The sequence below is a fragment of the Schistocerca piceifrons genome, chromosome 2 (genome assembly GCF_021461385.2).
Source record: "Schistocerca piceifrons isolate TAMUIC-IGC-003096 chromosome 2, iqSchPice1.1, whole genome shotgun sequence".
NCBI classification, from domain to species: Eukaryota; Metazoa; Arthropoda; class Insecta; order Orthoptera; family Acrididae; genus Schistocerca; species Schistocerca piceifrons.
Window position 1 is genome coordinate 992,766,376 of NC_060139.1, and position 12,592 is coordinate 992,778,967.

At 40.5% G+C, this 12,592-nt stretch overlaps 1 protein-coding gene across 1 annotated transcript in view; it reads left to right on the forward strand.

The window, feature by feature from the left end:
• LOC124776603 (cell division cycle protein 123 homolog) overlaps window positions 1-12,592 on the forward strand; it is a 114,111-nt gene that overhangs the window by 11,925 nt on the left and 89,594 nt on the right. The gene's annotated exons all lie outside the window — the stretch shown is intronic.

Consider the following 12,592-nt stretch of genomic DNA (forward strand, 5'->3'; position numbering starts at 1 on the left):
AAGTGTGTTCATTCAGTGTTTGGGATAAAGTTGCTTTTACATTTTGGATATTAATTTTTAATGTAGTTTTTTCTTATATACTATGTGCCATCCACAGAATTTGTTCTGCTCATAGTGTTCTCACAGGATATAGTTCTTCCCATAGTATCGTTGAAACTGTGGTAAAAGTATTTCCAATCAAATCATCAATGTTAGTGAACTGTTATTGGTTTCACTTGTGGCAAACTGACATGACGACTGGAATTTAGACAAACTTGAAAATGTAGGTCGGCTCAGTATGGGAGAAAAATGATATTTTATGTAATTTTCAATTTCATTTGAAATTTAAAAAAGTTACAATTAAAGAAAATTTTGTCAAAGCCTTGTCCAGGCGTTTAAAGATGGTTAAAAGTCTGTGGATCCCCTGCATATAAGCATATGTAGCCTATGATATTTTAGCGATGGAAAAAATACAAATATCGAAAATACAGTTATTTGTATTGAAGAATGCACTTGCAAATTTTGAAAATGTGTGCAAATTTCTTATATAATATGAATTTATTTCATTCTGGGAATTCATTTTGTTCATAGCAACAAATAAAACTTTGCTGAACAAGAAAAATATCAGAGAAAACTACTACTTTGCTTTCCTATGGGCACCTTACACAGTTCAGTAATGGAAAATATCCTAATATGTCCACTACCCTCTTTTTTTATGCAATTGTCAATGATAGCATTAAGTTTTCGTTTTTGAAATGATTGCTGTCTGACTTCTAGTTGTAATAGCTGAAACTTTTGTGCTAGTGGCAGGTTTAATAATGTGTCATTTTTAAGATGATTTAAAAACCATAGCAGAGAATGGAATGTTATTTTGATTCGGTAAAAAATAAATGGTAGTGTGTGCTATGTTATCTTTCACATAGTATGTTAAAGCTTCAACTCCAATATGATTATGTTGAAGCTTGTGTTTCTTGAATTATGCAGACTTTTCCTGCATTTTTAAGTGAGTGGGTAATAGTTGTTGGTGTAAGATAGTGGTATGGTATGGACTGCTTGTGAAAGTAACTAACACCAGAAGGAGAAGAGGAAGAAATACATTGACCTTTTTTTCCCCCCCTCTGAAATATCACTGTCGGTTCCCTGTTTGCACATGTGTCCAAATTGTGAAAAATTCATTTGATATGAATAAATGTACACATTTGGTTCATCCGAAAAATGGTACAGTTTTAAGAAAATCTGAAAGTACAAGAGAGATGACAGGTTTATGCATATGTTGGAGTGTATAATGGCAATGAAAGAAGTATTTCTTGTACTAATGGTCCATGTAACACAGTTTTTAATGTGTGTTGAAACTTATAATCTGAAAAGACTCATCACAACTTTGTTATATTTTTCAATTGTGTATATGTTGTTAACAAGAACAACTGTTTAACCCAACAACTGTTTACCCCAGAAATCTCATCTCTTAATCTCTCTTTAATTTTATTAAAATCATGAAGAAATTTGGGTAGTTGGTGCTTAATTTTACTAGCCACTTCTCCAATGTTGCCAACAGACACATAAAGGTAAAAGACAATACTCTTACATTCTAGAACCTCAGAAATTCTCCTTCCTTACAGCAAGCAGGAAATTGAGGGTTTCATTCAGAACTGAGGTCAAGAGGGACTCATATCAGGCGGGAAAAAATGTTGAAAGAGATGGCGTAAATGCATTTCCGTAGTAAGTATGGAGTAATGTTTTAACAGAAATGAGTGTGTCATATTGAAAAATGATACTGCAGAATTTGGAATGGGGAAACATTAAATATGGTGTCAAGAGGTTAGATACTTAGCCCTGTTCCAATAATGATCCCACATACATAATTTACCATAGTCAGTGGCTGGCTCTTCAAAAGTAGTTAAGTTTGCATATTATACAAGGACTACAGATGAAGGACCAAAACACACCAATTCCAGATACAGTCAGGAAAGTAACATGCTTACAACTGTTTCACATCTCAACTATTCATCTCGCCAACTTTCATACTAAGCACTTAGGAAAAAATCAAAATGACTTGTAGGTGAGAGATGTAGAGGCTAATGGATAAACACTAAATGAAACTCGTATATGTGGAATGCCTATACATACAGATGGAAAAAGAAATGGAGAGGGTCCTAGTACATGAGTAACTTAACTAAAACAGCTCTGTTTTGCTTGGATACCTTTCTCACTGTGTTGACCTGCAGACAGAATCACGAGCATGCTTTAAATTACTACTGTCCTATGGAATAATCTTCTGGGACAAAAGAGTTCTGGTCAGAAAGTATTTATTCTACAGAAGCATTCAATAAGGATGTTACGCAAATGTTGATAATCGAACATCTTGCAGAAGCTTCTTCAGCAATCTTGGGATTCTTACAGTCACATGCAATACATTTTCTCTCTAATGGTATCTGTGATTTATAAAAAGAATGGGTTTAACATGAGCTGTGTGATTTACAACCAGAAGACTAAAGTAAAAATAAATTTATACATACTACACATCCCGCTGGTGTGTGGAGTCAGGATGGAGTTTTGTATACCAGTCAAAAAACTTTTAACAGGTTGCTAGTAGACATAAAGCAGGAGATTGGTCATCTCCAGTTACTCATGAACAAAACTAGAATTTACTTACTTAACTGCTTCTGTAATTTATTAGTCTTTGGACTCGGTGCCTCTCTCCTCCAGCACATAAATAAATGAATAATATCTCAAATATACTAAATCAATAAGAACAGAATGATGATTTTCTTTTTAGTCTTCTGACTGGTTTGATGCTGCCCATGACCTGCTGCAAATTCCTTTCCTGTGCCAAGCTTTTCATCTCAGAGTAGCACTTGCAACCTATGATCACAGTTATTTGCTGGATGAAAACCTCCCTGATTTCGAGGACCCAGGAGAGAAAAACCACAGTAGATATGACAATGAAAAATGCACCACATTGTGGAGCATTCCGCATCAGAAGTGCCAAGTATCATCGCCAGAGTGCAGCATGGTCACATGAAGTGAAAATGGCCATTGCACAGGAGCATGTGCAAGCAGTAGTGTGGTTTGCAGAATCAAAATCGTCGATTACTGTGCAAAGAAATTATTGTCATGTGTATGAACGTTATCCACCTGATGTGATAACAATTAAGGAATGGTATAGGAAGCTTCTGGCAGCAGGAAGTGTTCTGAAAGATTCTGGCGGTGCACGTTACGGAGTTTCAGAAGAGGGACATCAGACAAACGTTTCTCAGAAGCCCACGTAAGTCAATTCATCAAGAATCTAGGCAACTTGATGTACCTCGATCAACATTGCATCGTGTAGTTCACCAGCGTGTTCGTATGTGTGCTTACGAAGTGCAAATTCTTCAACATCTGACACCAAACAACAAACCATGCTGACAACAAATTTGCTGCGGATATGCTGCAGCATACTGATACGGATGCCAGCTTCCTGGAAAGATGTTTATTCTCAGATGAGGCAACCTTTCACCTATCAGGAAGGGTTAATAGGCATAATGTTTGGATTTGGGGTTTGCAAAATCCACACGTTGTCATTGAACATGTTCGGGATAGCCCTAAACTAAACGTCTGGTGCGGGCTAATGCACGACAGGATTGTTGGACCATTCTTCTTTGTGGAACAAAGAGTGAATTGGTCAGTGTATCTGGACATGTTGGAGCTGTTTGTGTACCCTCAGGTACAAGACTTGCAACCCAACATCATTTTTCAACGAGATGGAGCTCTGCCCCCCCCCCCCCCCCCCCCCTCCCTCGGGTCTTTGAAATCAGGGAGGTTTGAGTGAGATGCTCTGTATTGCAACCTTTGTCTTTCTGTACAGTTTTTACCATCTATAGCTGTCCCTGTTTCTAGTCAGTGTTTTCCATATATTCCCTTCCTCGCTGATTCTTTGGGGGACTCTCCTCATTCCTTACCTTATCAATCATCCTAATTTTCGACGTTGTTCCAGTTTTTCCCTGGTCCACGTTTCACTACCAGACAATGCTGTTCTCTAAATGTACACTATTGACAACAAACAATGTAGGATGGAAAAACCGGAGGGATTAGGTAATGTAGTCCAGGAGATCGGGTTTGAGGAAGTACTGGAGTGCAAGTTCTAATGTCCAGAGCACAGGAAACTGTCATTTTGTTGAAGGATTCAGATGGTGTTTATAACGTAACTGACCTTCAGGTCTCTCGATTCAGTATATAAAGCATGTTCAGTAACTGGGTATTGGTCATCCCATAGGCTGACACATCATCTGTGTCGATTCAGGCATTCTGACAGTTTGACGGGGTAATTCCTATGTAGAATCTGTGCAATGAACGCTTATCAGCCAGTAAACAGTGTGCTGTGTCACATGTTCCCTTGCCTCTAATGTAGTACATTTCATCGGAGATGTGGACAGAGTAGGCAGAAATGTATCATTGTGTGAGGTAGGCTCTACAGTGGGAATGGTTGCAATGGTAGTAACATAAGGGAAAGAATTACGCTCAGTGAATGTTGGCTTGTTTGACAACGATGATGCGAAAGTTGAGTGTGTGATGAAAGATAAGAGTGTGTGGTGTGGGGAGGGTAGTGAGGGATTGCGTTACTTCATATCCTGCATAATACTGGCAATTTGGGGAAGGCTGCTTCTGTGTTCTGTGCTAGGAGGGTAGAGGAGGAGACTGTCCAGGAAATTATATTTGAACTAGGTTATTGAGATAGTTCAAAGGAATGGGAAGGCTGTGAAAGGGTTTTGGTACAAATGTTCACTGTTGGAACAGATTTGTTTCCCACAGATATTTAGGTTGCAGGGAAAAGGGCATTTGATGTGAAAGAGACAGCAACTGTCAAAGTGGAGATGATGATGCTTGTTGTTCAGTTTCACGATGACCAAAGTTTGAATGCAGTTCTCAATAGGATGGAGGTCCACATAAAGGAAGATATCTTGTGATTGTTTTATTTGATTCTTTTGTTGTGTTACATTCAGAAGTTAAACTTTGTACGGGATAGATATATTTACATGAAAGCAGCAATATTTGCATTACTGATGCTTTAGTCTTGTGTGTGTTCACTTCTTTCTATGTTTACACACTATCTACGTCAGGTGAATAATGTTTCACAATGCGTGACATATCATCATTTGATTTTTGGATTTTAAGTCCAATAGATACCAGTTCATGGCTTGAATAATATAAGCATAAGTCAAATTAAAATGAGAACTATTTTATTTCAAAGTGGAGCAGTTCTGTTTCGCAAAATAAGTAACACTGTAATTCAGTGAAATATCCTGCCTGCTCACAATTTTTTGTGTACCATGATCACCGTAATCTTTTGTATGTTGTATGTTGAACACACCGATACTGCATTGCTTCCGTATTCCTCCATCTAGCACCAAACTGGCATCCTCCATTTACAATGTTCAGTTTCGTAAAACCTGGAAGTCATGAGGTAGTAAGTCCGTATTACATGGAAGATGATTGAGCTACTCCTAATACTAGTATTTCATGACTTTTGTAGTATCTATTGCTATCTGTAGTAACATATTGTCATGCAACAACGTGAAACCTTTATCCAAGTGTCTTATGTTTGGTATAGCTTATATTATTAGATATAAATGATTTCAAAGAACTGTGTGGAGGTGACAGATTAGTCTTTTGTAATGAAGTGGCATTTTAATGGACTACGGGCATTTTGATTGAAAATTTATTAACTTTTAAAATATGTCATACTTTCGTTTCCCTCGTATGCTGCTTTGTTTTCTCTTGTTCCATTTTATTGCACAGGGTTTCACTTTCTGTGAAAACTGTACAGTATTAGAGCTGTGATTATTGTGCCTCCCTTAGCCTGCTCTGTGATGACAGTCAGATACACTGACACAGAACAGGTTGTCCTCTGATTTTTTGGCTATAATACTTTTCAATTCTGAGAGTAAGATGCATTTGTTATTTCACTCTTTCTTCATTTGCTGCATCACCTGAGATGCACTTGCCACTGTGAATGGCGTTTTTTGTTCTTATTCTATAAGTCACTACTTGTGCTCATTGCTTCATTTGTGTTGGACACTTCTGCTCTGTCAGTAATTTCCTCCTTGTGTGGGAGCATTTGTCTATAGTCAAAATGGCGTAAGAAAATCCACATCAGTTCGTAACTCTGTTGCCTGCTTTCAGCTGCAAAATGTGAGTGGCTGCAGGCGAAAATGATAGCTGTCTGCAGCACCGTCTAAACACCGAGATGTGCCATAGAGACTTTTACAATATTGTGTTACATCTGCATTGACATCTATACTGTGTAAACCACTGTGAAGTGCATGACACAGGGTACATCCAATAGTATCATTTATTAGGGTTTCTTCCTGTTCCATTCATGTATTGGGCGTGGGAAGAGTGTGAGTGTGTGTGTGTGTGTGTGCGTGTGTGTGTGTGTGTGTGTGTGTGTGTGTGTGTGTGTGTGTGTGTGCATGCAGTAATTATTTTAATCTTACCCTCACGATCCCTATGTGAGCGATACATAGGGGGTTGTAGAATATTCCTAGAGTTGTCAGTCGTCATTTAAAGCCAGTTCTAGAAACTTTCTTAATAGGCTTTCTCAGGGTAGTGTACATCTATCTTCAAGAGTCGTCCAATTCAGTTGCTTCAGTACCTCTGTGACACTCTCCCACAGATCAAAAAAACTTGTGACAATTCGTGCCGCCCTTCTGTGTATGTTCTCAATATCGCCTGTTAGTCCTATTTGGTGTGGGTCCCACACACTAGAGCAATATTCTATAACCAGTTGCACGAGTGATTTATAAGCAATCTCTTTCATAGACTGATTGTACTTCCCCAGTGTTCTACCTATAAAACGAAGTCTAACATCTGCTTTACCCACGACAGAACTTATGTGATCATTCCATTTCATATCCCAACAAAAGTGTTACATGTAGGTATTTGTATGAGTTGGCTGATGCCAACAGCCACTCGCTGTTATTATAGTCATAGGATACTGTTTTTTCGTTTTGCAAAGTGCAAATTTTATGTTTTTGAACATTTAAAGCAAGTTGTCAATCATTGCACCACTTTGAAATCTTATTAAGATCTGACTGAATATTTATGCAGCTTCTTTCAGACAGTATTTCATTATAGATAATGGCATCATCTACAAGAAGTGTGAGGTTACTATTGGTATTGTCTGCAAGTCATTAATATAAAACAAGAACAGCAAGGGTCCTAAAACACTTCCCATCCAAGATAACATGCTGCGTCCTCCCTACCAAAAAGTGCTCAATGCAGCTTCAAATTTCACATGATACCCCATAAGCGTAGATGTGGTACTGACAAGGGAACCTCCCCATCGCACCCCCCTCAGATTTAGTTATAAGTTGGCACAGTGGATAGGCCTTGAAAAACTGAACACAGATCAATTGAGAAAACAGGAAGAAGTTGCGTGGAACTGTGAAAAAATATACAAACTGAGTAGTTCATGGGAAGATAGGTAACATCAAGGACACTGGGACCGAAGGAGCGCCGTGGTCTCGTGGTAACGTGAGCAGCGCCGTGGTCTCGTGGTAACGTGAGCAGCTGCGGAACGATAGGTCCTTGGTTCAAATCTTCCACCGAGTGAAAACTTTAATTTTTTATTTTCAGTTTATGTGACAAACTCTTATGTTTTCATCATTTTTTTGGGAGTGATTATCACATCCACAAGAAAACCTAAATCGGGCAAGGTAGAAGAATGTTTTTACCCATTCACCAAGTGTACAAGTTACGTGGGTCGACAACATATTCCTGTCATGTGACGCACATGCTGTCACCAGTGTCGTATAGAATATATCAGATGTGTTTTCCTGTGGAGGAATCGGTTGACCTATGACCTTGCGATCAAATGTTTTTGGTTCCGATTGGAGAGGCACGTCCTTTTGTCTACTAATCGCACAGTTTTGCGATGCGGTCGCAAAACACAGACACTAAATTTATTACAGTGAACAGAGACATCAATGAACGAATGGACAGATAATAACTATGCAAAAATAAAGAAAGTAAAATTTTCACTCGTGGGAAGACTTGAACCAAGGACCTCTCCTTCAGCAGCTGCTCACGCTACCACGGGACTACGGCACTCCTGAGCTCACGTTCTCCTTGATGTTGCCTATGTGGTCCATGGACTACTCAGTTTGTATATTTTGCTTAATTTTTCACAGTTCCACACAACTTCTTCCTGTTTTCTCAATTGATCTGTGTTCAGTTTATCAAGGCCTATCCACTGTGCCAAGTTATAACTAAATCTGAGGGGGGTGCGATGGGGAGGTTCCCTTGTGAGTCAAATGCTTTTCGGAAATTAAGCTGTACTGCATCTGCCTGACTACCTTCATCCAAAGCTTTCAGTACATCATGTGAGAAAAGTGCTTGTTGGGTTTCACGTGTTCAGTGTTTTTTGGAATCCATACTGGTTGGCATTGAGGAGACCATTCTGTTCACAGTACCTATCTCATTACGTTTAAGTTCAGAATATGTTCGAAACTTATACAGTAAATCTATGTCACAGATATTAGACATAGTTTTGTGGATCACTTCTACTCCCCATCATGTAGATGAGTGTAACAGCTTTTTTACTGGAACTGGCCACGGTTTTTTGTTTGGGGGATCATGACAGATATATTCAGAAGGAGGGCTAACTCAGCCGCAAATTCAGTATAGAATCTGACAGGGATTCCATCCGCTCCTGGAACTTTATTTAGTTTTAATGATTACAGCTTGTTTCTCTGCGCCATTGACACTAATACTTATTTCATTTATCTTTTCAGTGGTACAAAGATTAAATTGGGGCAGTTCTCTAAAGTTACCCTTCATGGAGAGACATTTGAAAACAGAGTTAAGCATTTCAGCTTTTGCTTTACTACACTCAATTGAAGTTCCTTCTTCATTTGCTAGGGTCTGGTCACTACCTATGGTGCCAGTAACACCATTACTATGACCAGAATTTCTTTGGGTTTTGTGAAATGTCATTTATGGTATTCTGCTATTGTAGTCATTGAAGGCATCACACATTGCTCTTGTGACAGTCAAACATGTTTCATTCAGAATCTCTCTGTATGTAGCCCTGTGCTTTGTTTTGTACCTATTATGCAGTAATCTCTGTTTCTTTAGATGTTTCTTTACAGTGACTGTATACCATGGAGGGTCCCTCATATTATCAACTGTTCGACTGGATACATATACATCGAGTACATGTTCAACTATTGTTTTAAAACTTGAGCCATAGTTCCTCTACATGATCCTGCCGTGTGCTGAAAGTTTCAAGTTGTCATTGTTTCGAGTTACATTGTTGGTTGAGGTAGGCTCTCAAAGCTGCCACGCCCAGTCCACTGCACCTGTCACAGATCAGCTTACACCGACTCACCTGTAGATTTAGGGTAGCTGATTTGTAATTTTCTTTGCAGTAACATTTGTTGCATGCACTATTGTGTCTCTTAAAATAGTGTCTCTTACGCTGTAGAGTGAGAAAGTGAACTGCTTCATCAACATTATTTTTACAGTAACAATTCATTCAGACATCTGTACTTATACAAATCAGAAGCATTTATGTATTAATTGACAAATCATAAGCATTTACATAATAACTGAAAATATTTGTCTGACATAAGTACATTCTTCTGTTGTTGATTTTGGCCATCTATGGACTATCTGAAGTAACTTACTCATGATGATGTCTTCTTTGCTGCTTTTCAGTTTTTGCAGTATTTCTTCATTCTTTCACTGTGTCTTTTTTTCTTTCATCTGTCCATATGATGATGCACTTACTGATCATTTCCTGAAAACCTGTAAACTTAGTAATCTTGTTTTGAAATGTTGGCCTGTCTAGAATTTATGGTTTTGTAACACTCATTTCTGCTAAGTTCTTTTTCACTTCCTTGAACCAACTATTTTGTATTTTGCGATTTTGTCAAAATGGACAATTACTTTTCAGTCAGTCCCTTCCAGTTGATTCGACCCAAGTGATCATAAAAAAATTTCTGCTTTTCCTGACAGCACCAGTTAGGTTGTAGAGTTCTTCATTCTTATATTTGTAAGTCCTCCTCTCACCCTCAGCCCCTGCCAGTAAGGCTTCACACTAAGTGGATGCTGCCAACCACAAATTCCTCTCCCACACCAGCCTCTTGAATTCAGAGGACTAGTACTTGCACCCCATACCCTCAAGTATTTGTAGAGTGTATTAAAATCTCTAACTTCTCCTCCAGTTTTTACCCTGTACAGCTCCCTCTAGTACTACAGAAGTTAGTACATGACATCTTAATGTATATCCCATCATCCTGTCCCTTTTTGTTATCAGTGTTTTCTATATGTTGCTGCCTTTAATTCTGCAGAGAATCTCTTCATATCTTATCAGACCACATAATTTTCAACATCCTTCTATAGCAATCAATCTCAAATGCTTAGATTCTCATTTGTCGGGTTTTCCCACAGTACAATGCCTGTACTAGTCTGCTTTTTATGTACGTGTGACTTCTTGTATCTTGCGTTACACCTCCCCCTCCTCCCCCTCGGGGGCTCGTCACTCTTTGGCAGTTTCGCGCTTGGCTACCGCGGGCCCCCAACCTTTGCAGCATTTTTTCCCTTCTGTGCTGCACATCTATCCTCTTCCTTTTCTTTTTTCCCCTCCATTGGGGAACATGTCTGGGGTATTATTGGGAATGTTCTGCATTCTGTCGCTGACATGCGAACGGTCTCACCTTTGCTTTTCACTCCCTTTCCTTTCTTTGTTTCCCTTCTCCCCTCATTCCTATGCTTCTGTGTTTGAGGATCTTCTTTATTCTTCTTCCTCCCTGTGCGCTCCTGAAGGCCGGCCCATGCCTCTGACATGTAATAGGTGACTGGGTAATACATAATTCCCAGCCTCGGCTCGACAGGTAGAGTTCGCACGTGCCCCCTGGTACGGGCCAGGCTCAGGGAGGGGTGATTGCCTGAGTTGTAACATTCAATTCCCAAATTGTCAATTTGTCCCTCTGTCAGGTGTTCGGGAGGTATGACCTGAGATGCGAACAATCAACAAAGGCGGGTGCGCCCCCTTGTGAAGAGGGCCCCTGGTTGGAAGGAGCACGCCGTCGGAGATGCTGGCAATCATGGGGGATTTCCTTGTGATGAGTCAATCATCCTCCCAATCAATATCTATGAGTGAGGCAAATGATTTGAAGATCCTACCTGCTGCACCATGGTTCCTCGTGGTCTCATATACTGAAGACGGTCAGTCCTTTGCCACAGTCAATCCGTTTATTATTCAGAAAGGTGTTGGTGCAAATGCTGGCTCTGTGAAATCCTGCTCTCTTTTATGGAATAGCACTTTGTTTTTGGAAGCAACTTCTGATTCTCAAGCACAACAACTGCTTACTGCCTCGCTTCTCCACGGTTACCCTGTTTGTGTTGAGGCCCATAGAACTTTGAATTCTTCCCGTGGCGTAATTTACACCAGGCTGCTCGACGGTCTAACTGATGCTGACATCCAATCTTACCTCACTGATCAGGGTGTCATTGCTGTTCATTGTGTAATGAAAATGGTAGACTCCTCTTTGTGCTCACCCACACACTCCTTCTCACCTTTGGTAGGGTGGTGCTTCCATCCAAGCTCAAAGCAGTCTGTGAAATTATCACCGTCCGGTCATACATTCCGAACCCGATGCACTGCTAGCAGTGATGTTGTTTCAAACACACTAGAACATCTTTTCGACACCCAGCCAAATGTGTCACCTGTGGCAGGGATGCGCACGAGGGCGATTGTCCACTTCCTTCTGCCCGCTGTATCAACTACAATGGCAACCATGCCACCTATTCTCAGGAGAGTCCAGTGTATCTTGATGAGTGGGCTCTTCAAGAGATCCGGGTAAAGGAAAAGGTACCTTATCCAGTCGCTCGCAAGTTAATGGCTAGTTGCAAACCCTGCACTCTGCTTTCTGGTACCTATAGTTCTGTTCATGTTACCCCTCGCACCGTGAAGGACATGGCTATGCAGACATGCAATGTCCAATTCAGCTCTGAGGTTGTGAAATCACCCATTGTCAAGGTAGCATCGCCATCCCCTGTCCAGCTGTGCAACAAGCCGTCAAACACTCGCCTCAAGGGGCAAGACCACCAGCTGCACAAACGGTAGGCCAGAGAGGACAGAAGGAGTACTCCCAAGAAGACTCCCTCCCTCCCTCCAGCCAAACAACACCCGAGTCTTCATCCAACCGGAAAGGCTCGAAGAAGTCCACCAATGGCAAATGGTCTTCTCCTTTGTCATCTCGAAGATCCTCTTTGATGGTGTCGGCACGTGATACCTTAGCCCGGCCAGCCTCAGTGTCACCACACCTTTCTCGGCATTAGCCTACACAGACCGACTGCACAAGCAAGCTGACGCCTCTGTGGACCCCGTGGAGCAGGATCCTCCTGCTTCTGTGCCCTATAGTAGCGCCTCTTCCCCTGTTGTCACTCGGGAGCCACCAAGGTGACACCCATTCACCTCTTCCTCATCGTGACTCTCCTTCAAGGGGGCGTTTGTGGCCTTTGGTCCTACAAAAATGATTTACGGCTGCTTTTAGTGTTGCAATGTCCCCTTGTACTCTGCCTTCAGGAAACGAAATTGTGCCCTAATGACCACTTTGAGCTTTCACAT